The following is a 19,382-nucleotide window of genomic DNA, read 5'->3' on the forward strand; positions in this document are numbered from 1 at the left end:
ACATCTCAACAAAAAGAAAACAAAAACCCTCATAACTGGACCAATAAGCAACATCATGATAAACAAAGAAAAGATTGAAATTGTCAAGGATTTCATTTTACTTGGATCCACAATCAACAGCTATGGAAGCAGCAGTCAAGAAATCAAAAGAGGCATTGCATTGGGCAAATCTGCTGCAAAAGACCTCTTTAAAGTGTTCAAAAGCAAACATGTCACCTCGAAGACTAAGTTGTGCCTGACCCAAGCCATGTTTTTTTTATTTGCCTCCTATGCTTGTGAAAGCTGGATGAAGAATAAAGAAGATAGAAGAATTAAAGCCTTTGAATAGTGGTGTTGGAGAAGAACATTGAGTATACCATGGACTGCCAAAAGAATGAGGAAATCTGTCTTGGAGAAAGTACAACCAGAATGCTCCTCAGAAGCAAAGATGGCAAGACTACGTCTCATACACTTTGGACATGTTGTAAGAGGGCATCAGTCCCTGGAGAAGAACACCATACTTCCTAAAGTAGTGGGTCAGGGAAAAAGAGGAAGATCCTCAATGAGATGGATTGACACAGTGGCTACAACAATGGGCTTAAGCATAACAATGTTTGTGAGGGTGGCGCAGGACCGGGCAGTATTACGTTCTGTTGTACATAGGGTCAGAACTGATTTGATGGCACCTAACAAGAACATTTATCAAGTGACTCCAAAAGCTGCTAGTTTTGAGTGGGGCGCAGAACAATAGAAAGCTCTACAAGAGGTTCAGGCTGCCGTGCAAGCCATTCTGCTACTTTGGCCATATGATCCAGCTCACCCAGTAAGTGCTTGAAGTGTCAGTGGCAGAGGTGCTGTTTGGAGTCTTTGGCAGACCCTTATTGGTAAATCACAGTTCAAACCCCTAAGATTTTCAAGCAACATCCTGCCATCCTCTGCAGATAACTACTCTTTTTGAGAAAGTAAAAACTTTCTGTTACTGGGCGTCAGTAGAGACTGAATGCTTAACCATGGGACATCAAGTCACCATGTGGCCTGAGCTGCCCATCATAAACAGAACGTTATCTAACCCACAGAGTCATTAAGTCAAATGTGCACAGCAGCACTCCATCATTAAATGGAAGTGGTATATACGAGACTGGGCTAGAGTAGGACCTGAAGGCACAAGTAAGTTGCATGAGGAAGTGGTCCACTCCTGTCACATTACCTGTCCTCTCCTAGTCTACACCTGTGGCCTCATGGGAGTTCCTTATGATCAATTGACTGTGGAAGAGAAAAATTCATGCTTGGTTTACAGATGGTTCTGCTTAATAGGCAGGCTCTAGTCTAAAATGAACAACGACAGCACTGCAACCCTTTTCTAGAACTCCCTGAAGGACAGTGGTGAAGGAAAATACTCCCAATGGGCAGAACTTTGAGCAATGCACCTAGCTGTTCACTTTGCCTGGAATGAGAAATAGCCAGATGTGTGATTATATATTGATTCATCTGCTGTGACCAATGGTTTGGCTGGATGGTCAGGGACTTGGAAGGAACATGATTGGAAAATTGGTGACAAGGAGGTATGGGGAAGAGGTATGTGGATAGACCTCTCTGAATGGGCCAAAGAAGTGAAGATATTTGTGTCTCATGTGAATGTTCACCAAAGGGTGACCTCAACAGAGGAGGATTTTAACAATCAAGAGGATATGATTATACCTTATGTGGAAACCAGTTATCCTCTTTCACCAGCCACTCCTGTCATTGACCAATGGGCTCATAAACAAAGTGGTCATGCTGGCAATAATGGAGGTAATTCATGGGCTGACCAACATGGACTTCCACTCACCAAGGCCGATTTGGTTACAGCCACTGCTGAGTGCCCGATCTGCCAGAGGCAGAGACCAACACTGATTCCCAATATGGCACCATTCCTCAAGGCAATCAGCGAACAACCTGGTGGCAGGTTGATTACATTAGATCGCTTCTATTATAGATTGAATTGTGTCCACTTAAAATGTGTGTCAACTTGGCTAGGCCATGATTCCAAGTATTTTGTGCTTGTCCTCCATTCTGAGATCTGATGTAATTATCCTATGTGTTGTAAATCTTAACATCTATGATGTTAATGAAACAGGATTAGAGGCAGTTATGTTAATGAGGCAGGACACAATCTAGAGGATCAGGTTGTATCACGAGTTAATCTCTTTTGAGATATAAAAGAGAGAGGTGAACAGAGAGGAGAGGGACCTTCTGCCACCAAGAAGGAGAGCCAGGAGCAGAGTGTGTCCTTTGGACCTTGGGTCCCTGCACTAAGAAGCTCATAGACCCAGGGGAAGATTAATGGCAATGACCTCCCCCCAGAGATGACAGAGAGAAAAAGCCTTCCCCTGGAGCTGGCACCCTGAATTCAGACTTCTAGCCTGCTAGATTGTGAAAGAATAAATTTCTATTTGTTAAAACCATCTTATTTCTGTTATAGCAGCACTCAATAACTAAGATAGCTTCCATCATGAAAGGGCAGCGTTTTGTTCTTACTGGGATAGACATTTATGCTGGATATGAATTTGCCTTCCCTGCATGCAATATCTCTTCCAAAACTACCATCGGTTGATCACAGAATGCTTTATCCCCTGTCATGACATCCCACACATCATTACCTAAGATGAAGGTATTCACTTCACAGCAAACAAAGTACAGCAATGGGCCCATGGTAATGGAATTCACTGGTCTTACATGTTCTCCACCATCCTGAAGCAGCTGGCTTGATAGAATGATGGAATGGCCTTCTAAAGACTCAATTATGGCACCAGCTAGGAGGCAAAACTTTGAAGCGTTGGGGCAATGTTCTCCAGGAGGCTGGCTGTATATGCTCTAAACCAGTGTCCACTAGCCAGAATTCACAGTTCCAGGAATCAAGGGATGGAGATGGGAGTGACACAATTCACTATTACCCATAGTGACCCACTTATATTATTTGTTTCCTTTCCTGGTGACCCTATGCTCTGCAGGACTAGAGGTCTTAGTTCCAAAGGGAGGAGTGCTCCCACCTGGAGACACACATGGATTCCACTGAACAGAAGTTAAAAACGCCATCCAGCCACCTTGGACTCCTCATACTGCTGGGTCAACAGACAAAGAAGTGAGTCACCATACCATACCTAATCCTGATGTGATTGATCCTGACTGCCAAGGGGAAACAGATAGATGTTTCATAGTGGAGGCAAAAAAAAAAAAAAAAAAAAAAACACGAGTATGTCTGGAATACAGAAGATCCCTTAGGGCATCTCTTTTACTACCTTGCCCTATGATTAAAGTCAATGAAAAACTACAGGAACCCAATTCTGACATTTCTACTAATGGCCCAGACCCTTCAGGAATGACGGTTTGGGTCACACCACTAGGCAAAGAATTACAACCTGCTGAGGTGTTTGTTAAGGGTAAAGGGAATATAGGATGGGTGGTGAAAGAAGGTAGTTCTAAATACCAGTTATGACCACGTGGCCAGTTGCAGAAACAAGGGCTGTAATTGTTATGAGTATTTCTTCCTTGTATGTGTGCATCAAACATTTTTGTCTTCTTCATTTATGAACTATCAGATGTAAATGGGGCGAGTGAATTTTCGGTTGTAGGCATGTTCACTGTATCACATTAGGCACAAGTATGACTTTGTAGTTGTCTTTATTTAGATTGTGTATGGTTTGAGGAGATGTGTACAGGTGCTAAGTTGACAAGGGGTGAACTGTGATCTTTAAGGCTGAGTTTCAACTTGGCTGGGCCATGGTTCTCAGTAGTTTTGCAGTTATGTAATGATGTAGTTTGGCAGTTATGTAAAGATGTAGTCATCCTCCATGATGTGACCTGATGTGATCAGCCAATCAGTTGTAAGGGGAGTTTCCTCATGGGTGTGGCCTCCATCCAAAATATGTGTATGGATGTTCTGGCAACTTTCTTGCTTGCTCTGGATCCTGCATCTGGTTCTTCATTATCTGACCTCTGGTTTTTGGGACTTCAGCCAGAGGCCTGCTGTCTGACCTGCTGATCTTGGGTTCATCAGCCCCTGGAGCTATGTGAGTCACAAGAAGCCTCCAGCCTAACACCTGATCCGTGAACTTGGGACTTACCAGCCTCTACAACTGCATGAGCTATTTCTTTGAGATAAATTTCTCTCTCTATATATATATACATACAATACATACATATGTGTGTTTGTGTGTATATGCACAATATATATCAAAAACCCATTGTCACCAAGTTGATTCCAACTCATAGTGACCCTATAGGACAGAACAGAACTGCCCCACAGGGTATCCAAGGAACAGCTGGTGGATTCGAATCACCAATCTTCTCATTAGCTGCCGTAGCTCTTAACCAATGTGCCACCAGGGTTCCATAATATGTACATATATAAATACATGTACATATATATATGTAAAAACCTGATCCAAACCCATTGCTGTCAAGTCAATTCTGACTCATAGTGACCATATGGGACAAAGTAGAACTCCCTATAGGGTTTTCAAGGGCTTCTGGTAGATTCAAACTGCCGACCTTTTGGTTAGCAGCTATAGCTTTTAACCACTGTGCCACCAGGGCTCTCTCTCTATATATAAATATATATGTGTATATATATATACAGATATATATGCTTCACTGGTTTTGCTTCTCTAGAGAACTCAGCCTAAAACACAATGGAAGATTAAGTTGGACAACAAAGCAATAAGTTCTCAGAGCATATCAATATGACAGCTGTGGATTACCACATTTCTCTTCTAAATTCAGAAATCTCCTAATTTTAAACCCTTAGTGACCTAATTTAACTTCATTTAAACATAGGGAAAATAGGACTGTCATTAATCAGGTGATGCCTGAGAGTACAAAGTAAGAGCTCAGCTCTTCGGGCTCCATCTTCTCGGGCAGTCTCTTAGGCATAAGGTGTTCAGAAGCCATTGTACTTTTGCTTCCTACTCCTTTTTTTTTGTTCACCCTGAATGCAATGGGATAACATATTTCATAGTCTTGCAAAGCTTCTGTAGACCTTTGCTGTCTCTTACATTTATGTAACAAGGCTATATGTACTTCCAACTGAGCCATTGATTAATACCACTTAGATGTCCAGCCAATTTAATATTAGAGTTGTAAAATGTGTTAATTTATTTAACACGGTTCCAAAACTTTCTTCTATTCCATTCTTAAAACACAATAATGACTTCTTTTTATAGCTAAACCATGAAATGAGAAACTAGCATTGACTGGGTTGGTTCCCCACCTAAAGAAAAGCTCAAAAATCTAGTAACTTTCTGGTGACTTTGATCAGCTTGACTGGCAAGTAGAGAAGTCCTCAATCACATCACTTCCCTTGTAATTGTTTAATGTAAAAAGCTTTGTCCACCAAACCTTTCACCCACTCTTAGAGTGCAGGAGGACCAGAGGCTGTCAGCCAACTTCTTGGAACATGCTCCCCCATGGAAATTTCTGCCTTCTGAACTCAAATCTTGCCTTGCTTGTTCTGAAGCCGGATCAGAGATCTGAATACTGACTGTGTGGTTTCCCAGAAGACTCAGAAACATGCTTGATGTGGGTATGGGTTAGGGACCGGGGAATTCTTGTGGCCTGGGGGCTGAGGAAGGCTCCAAACATAACATTATGGTTCGGCAAAACCCAAGAACATCATGCCAAGACCTTTTCCCTTCACTTTTAAGCCCATAAGCATTTCAAAGGGAACTTAGTCCTCATTTCAGAAATGAGTACACATTGGTCATCAGTATGCAGTAGTATCAGCACTGGAGATTGATATCTAGAATGCCTTCCTTATTTTTTCCTATTCAACTTCTACCTAGCCACCAGAATCCAGTTTTCATTTCCACCAAGTCTTCTCCATCAAGTCTTCCATGAGCACTCCAGCCACAGTAACCACTGGCCTATGACAACATAACACTTACTACTAATAAGGTGACACTTGACCATGTGCAGTTTTATGGCATTTTTTGAATTTTTCTTTAACTATTTGTGTATATGTATCTTCTGTCTACAAATGTCATACACTCACTCAAAAACTGTTTACTGGCAATCTACTAGAGCCAAACAGTGTGCTTACTATTGAAGATATAACAGAGAACAAGATCAGCAAGGTCTTGGCCCTTAGAGATCTCACAGTGGGGAACTGTATCAGTCAGGGTTCAGTGCAGAAAACAAAACCCACTCTAAGTATTTCAAACAGAAAGAGACTTAGTGTAGGGAACAGAGTGCTTAGAAAATTACTGGAAGGATTGAAGAGGAAGATGCAGGCCATCACTGGACAATTTATTTCAGGGTGTACAATTTTAACTGCAATCCAGAAGTAAGGAAGATGCTGCTGCTGCTATGCTATCCCCCCACAACTAACTCACACTCACAAAGCCCATGGCTAGACGTGGAACATTAAGACCACCTACTACAATTGACTCTAAACACTCATATCTATATGATCTTGCTTACCAGCAAGAAAATTTGATACACTTTCTGAATTCTAGGAAGGGAGGAAGGAAGAGATGAGATGGCCACAGACTTCTATATTCTAATCATTATAACACATCATTCAGGCATGTGCTAAACATGTAAGACTGAACTTCCCTTTCTGTCCTACAGCTGATAGATTTTAAGCCAGACAATAGTCCACAGCTAACTATTCTCTCCTGGGCTGGACTGGTCTGCTCTTCCCATACCATTTTCAGCAGAAAAGCCTTGACTCCTATTTGAAGAAATAGCTCAAGTATTGCCTACTCTCTGAGGACTTTCTTTATCCTGCTAATATTAAGAACCGACCACATCTTCTTTATGGAGTCCCTGAGTAGTGCAAACAGTTAAGCACTTGACTAACTAGGTGAAAGCTTGGCAGTTCATATCCACCTGGAGGCACCTGGGAGACAGTCCTGGTGATCTGCTTCTGAAAGGTCACAACCTTGGATACCCCATGGAGCAGCCCTACTCTGTATATGGGGTTTCCATAAGTCTCAATGGCAACTAATGGTGACAACTTCCTCCTTGGACTCTCCCATGGAAGAAGAGGTAGACGCTCATCATGGTACCTGCCATACTTCATTGCACATACACCAGTTCTCTCTCTGCTAGACTATCAGCTGCTTGAGGCCATACTATGGCATGTGGTAGACACAGAATAAACACTTACTGGATGGAAGAATTAGCTAGGCTGGGGTTCTTACCAGAGACTCAAGATGATGATTGAGAATTCCATGGAGTCTATTATCCTAGTCCAATCAGAGAAGAACGAGTGAGTGAGTTCTCCAGTCTCTATAAAGGCTAAAATATTGGATAGTGTCAGTGCATCTCAACTCTGACACCATTTATGTCAATTGTAAGACATTGTAGCTTGAGCAAGAAGTAGGAAGCAGAAAAACATTTAGTATCTCCGGTAGGATTATGTCCATTGCAATTAACAGAAACCTGGCTCAAACCAGATGAGGGAAAAAAGGGAAGGAATTTACTGACGAGAATAACTGAAAAGTCAGGTCTGGCTCTAGGCATAGCTCTATGCAGTTGATACCTAAAGTCACCAGGGGTCTATCACTTTCGCTGTTTTCCTCTGTGGTCTTTATTTTCCGCCTGACTCTCCTGTCACCTTTGGTAACAAAGATGATCATCACAGTCCCAACTTATGCTCTACCCACTCTTCAATATCAGTGGAAATAGAGAATCTCTTTCCCAATCCTTTCAGCAAAATGTTTCAGGACTAACTCTGACTTGCCCAGCCTGGGTACCAACCACCCCTCAAAAAGCTAAGAGGATAAAAGATGCAGGCCAGAGTGCTGTGTCCACCCCTGAAACCAGAGGGTCTGCCTCCAAAGCCTAGAGGCTTAGTGTGGAAAGCGGTGGCTCCCAAAGGAAAATCAAGGTGGTGATACCGTAAAGAAAGGGAACGGATGATGGGTAAGAAAAAACAACAGATGTTCCCACAGTGGGCATCTAGTACTTCTTTATCTCTAAAGGCTCAATCTTCATCTTGAAAGAGACTTTAAACTACTCAGGGTTCAAGATTAACAGCAAAGCTGTAACAGTGCTCCAGGTGCTTCTTGACAGGCTCCCCAGTGCATTGGTACAAAACAGAAAAATTTGACATCATTTCTAAGTTTCAGCTGATACTGGGGAGAGAAAGGGAAAACCCATCAGTTTTGGATCTTGAGCAATAAAATGGGAGTGAGAGGGAAGAGGAAAAACGCTTGGGATGTAAATGTAATGAGCAACAGAAAGCAATTAAAAAGGAAGTGGCTTCCTCTAGTTTGTCAGTCGGGCCTTGTGCGGAACAAGAGAACTACCTTTTCTGGAGCCTCAGCTGCTCTGCTGCCTTTCCAGCCGCCTCCTTGGGAAGAATGAGGCTTTAACAACCAGCATGGTGTCAGGGCTGGCTTTCACCCAAGCCAGAACAGTACCCCCATTGAGGGACCCCGGGGCAGCCCTGGATGCCTCTCCCTTCTCCTGCTCCCCTCAATGGGTTATTTGTGGTGCTAACAAGGGCTGGGAGACACGCTGCCCATCTCCTACGAGCCACAACAGCTGCAGGACTCCTCAGGAGCTTCACAGGCCCCTCCCTGCACATCCCTGCAAAGAGACCAACAGGCGGGATGCTGGAATAAGAAAGAGGTCCCCCAGGAGTCTCTTAAATGGGAAAGAAAAATAGTCTTCCGTTCTCTCCTCCCTCCCAGGCCTTTCTCCCATCTCCTGGTGGCTCCTTATTCCAAAATTTTTAGTTTCCTGCTTTCATGGGTTCAGTTACCCTTCCTGCCGTACTTTCTGGCTGGGAGTGACAAGAAAAAAGGAAGAATAATCTTCTTCCTCTAAAGCTGAGCGTTTATAAGTCCAGCCATATTCAAATACTCTGTCTATTGCCCACTTTCTTTGCTGAAATAAAGTGATCTAGAGTGAGAAATCGTGGCTAAAAAATTCTCATCAAACACCAAGATCATAGCTACTGTACTTACCATTGATCTTCTAATCCCACACCAATGCAAAGGAACTGTAGACAGTAATACTCTATTTCTCCGTGTCTATTATGTAAAGATTGCTATTGCCCTGACGAAACAGACCAGCATACTGACCAAAAGAGAGAAATGAGAACATATTTTCCCGACTTTCTACTTCCATGGGATTTACCATTGTTGTTGCCCTTGAGTCGATTCTAACTCATGGTGACCTAGAATTTCCAGGAATCTGGGTGGGTTCAAACTGCCAGTCTTTCAGGTAGTCAAGCACTTAACCCTTTGTGCCACCGAGGGACCATTTCCATAGGATGTAGAGGCTTGATTATATACTTTAATTCAATAGATGCAAGTTGACACCCCGCCCCAAATCTCTCTCCCCAAGATCTTGTTACTGCACATTAAATCTCCCTTTTCTTTGATTTTTCCTTTGTTTGTAGGTTGAAGCAAGTGTAGTCTCTATGAATAGAAGTATGTCTATTTGGCGGAAATTTCCCGAGGTATAAAAACCTTTGGGCTCCATGCAGCTAGCCTTATAAGTGATTAATATTGTGGTGGGATGCAGGTGACCCTATCTTTCCCAGGGTGACAGCTAGGATAAAGGAGAGAAGGGAAAGCTCCAGAGACAAACTTTGCTTCCTTTACAATGCACAGATCCTGAGAGGTGACCTAGTACAACTGCACGCTTCATTCCCTCCACGACCTCTTTGTCTTAGTCTTCAGGATCAGGAACTCACCTCCTCACAGGCCAGTCCATTTCGATTTCGAACAAATATCATTTGTCAGAGGAGCCTTCCTTACATCAACCCCCAAACTATTCCCCTAAAATGTCCAGACATTGGTCCTTGTCTTGCTTCAATGCTATACACTAAATTCCAGGAAACCCTCAATCCTTCTGATAGACTTTTTCACACCCCAATCATTCTTGCCTCCTCCTGAGCCTTTCCTCTTTGGCCTAACTCACGGTTCCTACAATGGCTCCACATAAGACATGATTGCCTGATTTTTACCACCCTGGTTGAACTCCTTCCAGAAAAACTCTTATTTCTCTTGACCCTTTTAAATATATGGAATTCATGGGGCTGAGCAGCACTCCTGTTCGGCCACAACCTGTGGAACTGAGCTAAGCAGAAGGCCAGGGCTTCATCAGCGGCCTGGCTTATTCCTGGCTTTCCCAGGGGGTCGAAGTTTGAGACTCTGCACCCTCCCTAGTCCGGTAAACACCAATGTGACAGAAGTGCTCAGAGCAAATAAGGAAGCAGCAAAGGTTTGTGTCTAACCATCAGATTCAGGCAGGATAATTTATTGAAATAAAAGTTTTGATGGTCTCTCAACCTATTTCTTAACTGTAGTCAAGTTACCAGGCTTTGAACCTCCTTGTCAAGTGATTTCAGTGCAGCAGAGAGCAAAGCAGCCTGAACATGGACTTGATCTTTACTGAAAACCTAAGACTTTGTGCTTTGAAGCCCTTAGGCTTTGACTACTGGGAGTCTTAGATGGGGCAGTGGAGAGGGAGAGGGCCTTGGAGAAGCAGTGAGGTGAGGTGGGGAGTCCCTGTTCCAGGAAGGGCAGAAAGATCTGGGAGTCCCCAAGTCCCTCCTACCCACCAGCCCTCAGCAATAGCCTTATGCAGATGGCCAGAGGACAGGGTGACCAGGAAAGGAAGCAAGTTGTCTACAGCCCTTGGAAGTGGAAAGCAGGTCCTGTGGGCTTGGGGCACATGCTGACCTGACCGTGGTCAGCATTGCCTCATAGGCCTTTGCAATTCTGATTCAACATTGGAAGGATGAGAGGTCTTAAGAACTGACTAGGTAGAAAGGGATGAAATTTTGACACATGCTACAACATGGATGAACCTTGAAACCACTATGCTGAGTGAATAAAGTCAGGCACAGAAGCAGACATGTTGTATGATTTGATTTATATAAAATGTCCAGAACAGGTGAATCCATAGAGACAGAAATTAGATTAGTGGTTATTAGGGAGTAGAAAAAGGGGAACCAGGCAGTGACAATGGGTATGGGTTTCTTTTGGGGGTGATGAAAATGTTCTGGAATTAGCTAGTGGTGATGATTGTACAACACTGTGAATGTACTAAAAGCCAGTGAATTGTGCACTTTAAAATAGGTAAAATGGTGAATTTTATATTACGTGAATTATACCAATAAAAAGAATTTTAAAAAATATATAGAGCTCAGCTTGGGTTGGTTGTTGTTGTTGTTAGGTGCCATCGGGTCAGTTCCAACTCATAGTGACTCCATGTACAATAGAATGAAACACTGCCCAGTCCTGTGCCATCCTCACAGTTGTTGCTATGCTTGAGCCCACTATTGGAGCCACTGTGTCAATCCATCTCGTTGAGGGTCTTCCTGGTTTTCGTTGACCCTCTACTTTACCAAGCATGATGTCCTTCTCCAGGGACTGATCTCTCCTGACAACATATCAAGGATTAAAATAGAGAAGGAGCATTACCACCTGTCTTAGTTATCTAGTGCTGCTATGATAGACAAGTGGGTGGCTTTGACAAACAGAAATTTAATTTCTCACAATTTAAGAAGCTAGAAGTCTGAATTCAGGGCACTGGCTCCAGGGGAAGTCTTTCTCTGTCAGCTCTGGGGGAAGGTCTTTGTCTCTTCTCAGCTTCTGTCTCTTGGTTCCTTGGAGATCTCATGTGGTGTAGCATCTATCTTTCTCCATCACTGCTTGCTTGCTCAGTCTGCTCTTCTATATCTCAAAAACAATTGACTGAAGACACACCCTACACTAATACTGCCTCATTAATATAACAAAGAAAACCCATTCCCAAATGGGATTACATCCACAGGTATACCCACTGCAGTCAAGTCCATTCCAACTAATAGCCACTCTACGGGACAGAGTAGAACTGCCCCCATAGGGTTTCCAAGGCTGGATAATCATCACAGACGGAGCCCTGATAGTGCAATAGTTAAGAGCTTGGCTGCTAACCAATAATGTCAGCAGTTCGAATCCACCAGCCACTCCTTGAAAACCCTATAAGGCTGTTCTACTCTATCCTATTTGGTCACTATGAGTCAGTATTCACTCAACAGCAATGGGAATCTTTGCAGAAGAAAACCACCACATCTTCCTCCTGCAGAACAGCTAGTGTATTTGAGCTGCCAGTCTTTCAGTTAGCAGCCAAGTACTCAGCAACTGCACCACCAGGGCTCCTCCACAGGTATAGGGATTAGGGTTTACAACATACATTTTTGAGGGATGTAATTCAATCCATAATACCATCCTTGATAGGAGAATTCTACTTCCATAAATGCTGTCTAAAACTTCATGCTCATCATGTGACACTATGGATTTCTACTGAACTTCCGTGGTGATAAAACCCATGAGACTTTTCACATGAACTTCTGTTAAGTCAATCATTTCCGGTCAATCGATTTTTCTAAGCTTTGATTTAATATTCATTTCTTATGAAAATCTATCCACTTAATCTTGGTCTATTAATCTAACATGTGGATATCTTTTAGGGATACTGATTCAGTGAGCAGAACCTCCTAAATGTACATAATCTTCAAACACCCAAATATATCTTCTATATTTTCATTCAAATTCAAATTACTAGTAAAAGTGAAGGCAAAACTGACAGGCTCAGATACAGAGTCCCAAAACTGAGTGTCAAATACCTCACAACGTCATGTTCAAAAGCATGTCATTACTATAAAAATGGATGCCAGGAGACTGGAGAGCACAGTACTGCTTGCCAAAATAGAGATACTTCACATAAAAGAACACCTTATTTCGGGAGATAAAGTAGTATTTTTATGTCTTCCTTAGGTTTACATTGAATAGGGGTAGTCAGGATTTTTTTTTTTTATATACTATGCAAGCTTACAAGACTGGGTGCAAAGGAAGCAACAACCTTTTTACCTATATTGTAAGGTCACCACCTTGAAAACCCTACGGTGGGTAGTTCTACTCTGTAACACATGGGGTCACCATGAGTCGGAACTAACTCAACAGCAACCATTTTTTTTAATTTTTACTTTTCTCTGTTTTTGTTTTATGCGTTAGGTAACAGGCCAGGACTCTGACCTTTCAGGAAGATTTTTCTTTTTTTTTTTTATTAAAACAAACTTCTTGCCAAAATTCTGTGTGCTCTGTCTTCTCCTTTCTAAAACAGATTCCCAAACCAAAGCCAACCCATCCAATATGACAATAAATCCACATCCAATCCTTACTCCTGAATTTTCCTGGAGTTCTCTAAACCTTGCCCAAAGAGGTGCTGTGTTTTCATTTCCCAAGGAAAATACAACCACTCTGTAAATTATTTGCAGAAACTAGCTCAAATTCCATATCCAAGTTCTTACAAAGCAGATTTGAATATTGAGTTATGGCAGTTCCCAGGCGGAAACCTCAGTTTGGAGGCAGATACTTCTTTTGGCAAAGTTACTTGGGGAAAAAAAAAAAGGAAACCCTGGTAGCATAGTGGTTAAGAGCTACAGCTGCTAACCAAAAGGTCGGCAGTTTGAATCCACCAGGCACTCCTTGGAAACCCTATGGGGCAGTTCTCCTCTGTCCTATAGGGTCGCTATAGGGTCTCTATGAGTCGAAATCAACTCGACGGCAATGGTTTTTTGGGGTTTTATGTGAAAAATTCAAGCAAGTCTTAATCAGATCTGTTTCCTAAAACCATTCCACATCTTCATGTCTAATGGAGGCTGAGCATGGGCTGAAAAATGGATTGGGTAATAACACAAAAATAAATATGTCACTTACTTGGGGTTTCTAACGGGGAAAAAAAAAGACCACTAAAAAATGTTACAACTGAGTTCAGGTTTGGAAATTGTTTGATCATGGATGAGCAACCAAGAGGGAAACCCAGGTAATTCCATTCCTTTTGGAATCCAAGCCCATCAGGACATTATTCCCTTTCCTATATACTTCTATGGCAAGTAATAAGTTGGCTCATAGTTCGCTTTGCCGTGTTTCAGCCTTATAGGTGAAGCCCTTCTGAAGGACTTTGCCTCTCTCTCTCTCTCTCCAAAAATTTTGTTCAAATTCTTATGTACTCTTCTTAATCATTTTGCAGAAGCTGTTCTGAAAAAATATTATTTCCTTCAGCCAATTTTAATATCCATCACCTACCCACACAGTAAGTCACCAAATCCCTCCCTCATAATATCTGTCCCACCCATCTCCAACTTTGTTTTCCCCTATTACAGGAATGGCATATAGTCTGAGTCCTCCAGGCCTTGGGGGTCATCTTTTTTTAAAATATCCAAGTGTAATTATTTGAACTTCAGGAAGTCTAGTACCTGTCGCAGTATTTCAGAGGATCAGCCACAGGAGGCTTCTCCTGAGTGGTTTTCAGGCACCTCTCCCTCACAAACCCTGTTCCTCCATCAGCTCTGTCCCTCTTGTCTACTCCTCACACCCCTTTGTCCTTTACATATATGATGTTCTTGCCCCTTTGTTTCACAAGGCACTGCCAACATAATGCCATGTTGTACAAAACTATCACTGAAGGTTTGGAAATTTTGGAAACGAACTGTAAACCAGTTGCCATCAAGTTAACTCTGACTCATGGCGACCCCACTTGTCAGAGCAGAATGTCACTGCACAGGACTTTCAATCTTTTGGAAGTAGGTCACCAGGTCTTTCTTCCTAGGTATTTCTGGGTGGTCTTGGACCTCGAATCTTTCAGTTAGCAGCCAAGTGTATTAACCATTTGTGCTACCCAGGGACTCCAAAGGAATTATTGCTGCTTATCTTAGGAGCCACCCAGTCAGTTCCAACTCATAGCGACCCTACATACAACAGAACAAAATACTGCCCAGTCTTACGTCATCCTCACATCATTGTCACGCACGAGCCCATTGTTGCAGCCACTGTGTCATTCCATCTTGTTGAGGGTCTTCTTTTTCACTGACTCTTTACTTTACCAAGCATGATGTCCTTCTCCAGGGAATGGTCCTTTCCGGTAACATGTCCAAAGTATGTGAGATGAAGTTCCACCATCCTTGCTTCTAATGAGCAATCTGGCTGCACTCCTTCCAAGACAAATCTGTTCGTTCTTCCGGCAGTCCATGGTATATTCAGTATTCTTCACCACCACAATTCAAGGATATCGATTCTTCTTCAGTCTTCCTTGTTCATTGTCCAGCTTTCACATCCATATGAGGCTACTGAAAACACCATGGCTTGGGTCAGGTGTACCTTAGTCCTAAAAGTGACATCTTCATTTTTGAACACTTTAAAGGGATGTTTTGTGGCAGATAATTTCAACTGTGTAAAAAGTCTGGAGGAAAGCATGTCTAAGTATCAACAGAGATTACAGGAATATGGGTGACTGCTATTTTATTATTTAAGCTTCCCTATGCTTTTTAAAGACCACTGGGCTAATCGCTGTCTTTTACAACCATGCAAACCATTGAGATTTATTCACATGGACACCTGCCTGACAGATGCAAGACTGTTTTCAGGTTTACCCTAATCCCAGGGAAATATCTCATTCCTCAAGATTAGCTCAAACATCATCCATGAACTCTTCTATCCCCACTGGGCTATAGGTTTCTTCCTCTGACTCATAGTGACCCTATAGGACAGAGTAGAACTGCCCCATGGGGTTACAAAGGAGTGGCTGGTGTATTTAAACTGCTGACCTTTTGGTTAGCAGCCAAGCTCTTAACCACTATGCCACCAGGGCTCCTTAATACTCTGTACCCACCTCTTTTAGTACTTTTCAAGTCTGTATCAGTCAGGGTATCATCAGGAGACAAATAAAACCCAGTTGCCATCAAGGCAACTTGGACTCATGGTGACCCCACGTGTGTCAGAGTACAACCGTGCTCCACAGGGCTTTCAATGGCAGATTCTTCAGAAGTAGATCACCAGGACTTTGTTCCAAGGCATCTCTGGGTGGACTCAAACTTTCAACCTTTCAGTTAGCAGCTGAGCACTTTAACCATTTGCACCACCCAGGGATTCCCAGAGACAAATAGCACCCTCATGTTGAAGAAGTTTAAAACACAGATGATTTACAAAAAAGCGGGATATAGTGAAACTACAAAAGAAAGTGAATATCTCAGGGCTAATAGGTCCCTGGGTGGTGCAAACAGTTAGTATTCAGCTGCTAACTGAAAGGATGGAGGTTTGACTCCACCCAGGAGTGCTACAAAAGAAAGTCCTGACTATCCACTTCTACAGGATTCCAAGCACTGAAAACCCTAACGGAGTACGGTTCTACTCCGACACACATGGGGTCTAACACACGTGGGCTCACCATGGGTCAGAATCAACTCGATGGCAACAGGTTTTGTTTTTTATTTTGATTACCACCACTAGACCTGAAAAGGAAAGAGAAGGAACTGGAACCTGGAAAAGGAATGGGAGGGCTGTTTGACAAGAGGTATGGCCTTTATGTGAACGCACAAGAGATGTTAAACGGGAAAAATACTGACACCCGACCCAATGACCTGAACTGGAACAACTTTTATCAGACAGAGATGTAGAAATACTAATATCAATGACAAGCTGGACTTCCAAATCTAAGCCAGAAAATGTATTTGCTAAAGGCAAATGCATGAGTCAAAGATTTACAGACAGAAAGACAGCCACGATAAGGAAAGCACGTTTCTTTACAATGAACTCATTGTGGCAAACTTGTGAGGCAACCAGCAAGCTGACAAGGGTCCCTTCACCCCTGGGCTCAGGACAGTTTGACCAAAGGACGTCTAGGCTGGCATGCCTCAAGTAGTTAGCACTAATCTCTCATCCTGGAATAGCCCAAAGAACCCGTGGAACCTGACTGCCGGCCTTTTCAGAAACGTCTTTGGAATCCTTTGTTCAGCCCTGCTTGGTTTACACTGGAACGTGTCTTCTGTGACTTCTCTGGTGGCCTGATCTTTGTCCATGATGACATCCCCCAAAACATCCACCAACCCCCAGATTTGCCCAGTGCATGAACTTTAATAAGATGAATTAGATGTGGCAACTCAGTGACGTAAAACATTCAGAACAGACCAGGCATGTATTCACACAGAAATCAGAGGGGCCACAAATTCATTTCTTCCTCACTCTATCCTCCTGTAAGAAAAGAGGTCAAACTGACCTTGAAGGCGAAACCTCTTTTTTTTTTTTAATCAGTTGCCGTGGCAACCCGAACCCTCTTTCCCCAGGGCACCTGCCCACAGGGTTTGCACCTGCCAGCTGGTAGCAAGAGTGGCCCAGCAGCCTCAGTTCTTTGTCACTGCGCTCATTTCATCAACAAAGGTGCTAGCAGTGCCAAGTTGGCTTCATGATATGGATACCTGCCCGCTAAACATTGGCCCAGAAATCGGGGACTTTCACAAAGGCCAGCCAACAGCTGGCAGGCAGGACCCGCCAGGTCCTTGTCATCCTGGGTTGAATTGGAATGCGTACTCAGGAGATAAAAGGCTCTGTCTGCAACCACAGCATCCCTCCCTCCCTTGGTGTTTTATTTTCAGCTCCAGGTCCCATTCTAAGGGAGGGCCATGTGGCTGAAGGTGCCTTTCTTGTTTTCCTTTTTCCTTTAGTTTACTCTGCCATGTGCACACCGGTAGAGAACAACGTTCCCCATTCCATGTCTCCTTATATTCCAAATCAGAAAGCTCACCATAAGTCACCCAGGGCCAGTGGGTTCAGAGGTGGAGCTGGTAACCAGAAGCCGTGTCAAACTTCCTCTCCTGGCTCCACACCAAAGCCTCCGAGGATTTCTTGTCACATGAGTTAGTGTAGTTTCACATCCTCTAAAGCAAAGCTCTGTCGAAACTCTTGCGTCTCACATGGCTGCAGCTCAAAACAACTACCCCACTCAGCTGCCTTCCTAATCATTTTGAGCAGAGAGTCAGGAGACTTGGGTTCCAGTTTCAGCTCAGTCTACATGACCCGAAGCAATCATCGGGCCTCAATTTCTTCATCTGGAAAACAAAGGGGCACAGTTGTCACTGGGGCTCCTTTCAACTTTCCTTTATTTTGAACCTTTATTTTCCCTGCTGTTTTCTAAATAAACTGCTAATCTGAGACTCCCTGAAGACTAAAAGGGAGTATTTTGCCTTAAAATATAAGTGGGCATACAGCAACATGGATGAATCTCAGAAAACATTATGTTGATGCTAGCTGGATAACATCTCCAAAGCTCAGATTTCTGATACTAACAAAAGAACAAAAAGTCTGCATTAATGATTTAAAGTAAATGAAATAACTTAGAGCTCGGACACAGAGAAGATGCTTAAATATGAGTTGATTCTGCATCTTGGAGGAAATTGGCCGTGTATTTTGTTTTCACTCTCCTTCAAGTAAGAAATCACTACTAGGAAGAAAAAAAGTCATGTTGAGTGAAAGAAGCATTAAACACAAAAGACTACATACTGTACAAGTTCCTTAAAACGAAGTTCTAGAACGGGCAAATCTAATCTACAGTGAAAAAATTAAGACAAGGATTGCCTCTGTGGGGTAGAAACAGGGATTACCCGGGAAGGGGCAGGACGCAGCTTTCTGAGGTGAAGGTTATGTTCTATCTAAATACATTTATGCATATTGTCATGGATCGAATTATGCCCCCCCCCAAAAAAAATGTGTGTATTGACTTGGTTAGGCCATGATTCTCAGTATTCTGTGGTTGTCCTCCATTTTATGATTGTAATTTTATGTTAAAGAGGATTAGGGTAGGATTGTAACACCCTTACCAGGTCACGTCCCTGCTCCAATATAAAGGGAGTTTCCCTGGGGTGTGGACTGCACCACCTTTCATCTCTCAGGAGATAAAAGGAAAGGGAAGTAAGCACAGAGTTCCCCCTCATACATCAAGAAAGAAACGTTGGGAGGAGGACACGTCCTTTGGACCTGGGGTTCCTGCACTGAGAGGCTCCCAAATCAAAAAAAAACTGATGACAAGGACCTTCCTCCAGAGCCAACAGAAGGACAGTATTCCCCTGGAGCCAACACCCTGAATTAGGACTTCTAGCCTCCTGAACTGTCAGAGAATAAACTTCTCATTGTTAAAGCCATCCACTTGTGGTATTTCTGTTATAGCAGCACTAGATGACTGAACGCACACACACATATATACGTATGGGTTTGGATGAAACGGGAAGCATTTGTGTTTGTAGAATGCTACTCTCAAGATGTGTGCATTGCACTCTTTACAAATCCAAATCCCTCACATCCAAAGAATTGTAAATAAATGTTGAGCTCTAGTCAGCACTATGCATGCTGGAGTGTTTGTGGTGTTAAAATGCATCAAATAAATAAGTAAAATGGATCGATAGAGGGATGTGAAGATATGTGATAAAGCCATTAAAGCAAAATGCTAATTGTAGAATTTAAGTGGTGGGTATATGGATACTCACTGTGTACTTTCTTCAACCTTTCTGTGTGTTTGAAAAATCTTCATAATAAAACGTTTAGGAAAAAATAAATGGGTTCCAAAACACAGTAGTAAATTACAAAATGCCT

General features: G+C 42.8%; 1 long non-coding RNA gene across 1 annotated transcript in view; it reads right to left on the reverse strand.

Annotated features, from left to right (window-relative positions):
• The window catches only part of LOC111749965 (uncharacterized), a 275,560-nt gene that overhangs the window by 161,875 nt on the left and 94,303 nt on the right, over nt 1–19,382 (reverse strand). The gene's annotated exons all lie outside the window — the stretch shown is intronic.

Source organism: Loxodonta africana, chromosome 2 (assembly GCF_030014295.1).
Source record: "Loxodonta africana isolate mLoxAfr1 chromosome 2, mLoxAfr1.hap2, whole genome shotgun sequence".
Lineage (NCBI taxonomy): Eukaryota > Metazoa > Chordata > Mammalia > Proboscidea > Elephantidae > Loxodonta > Loxodonta africana.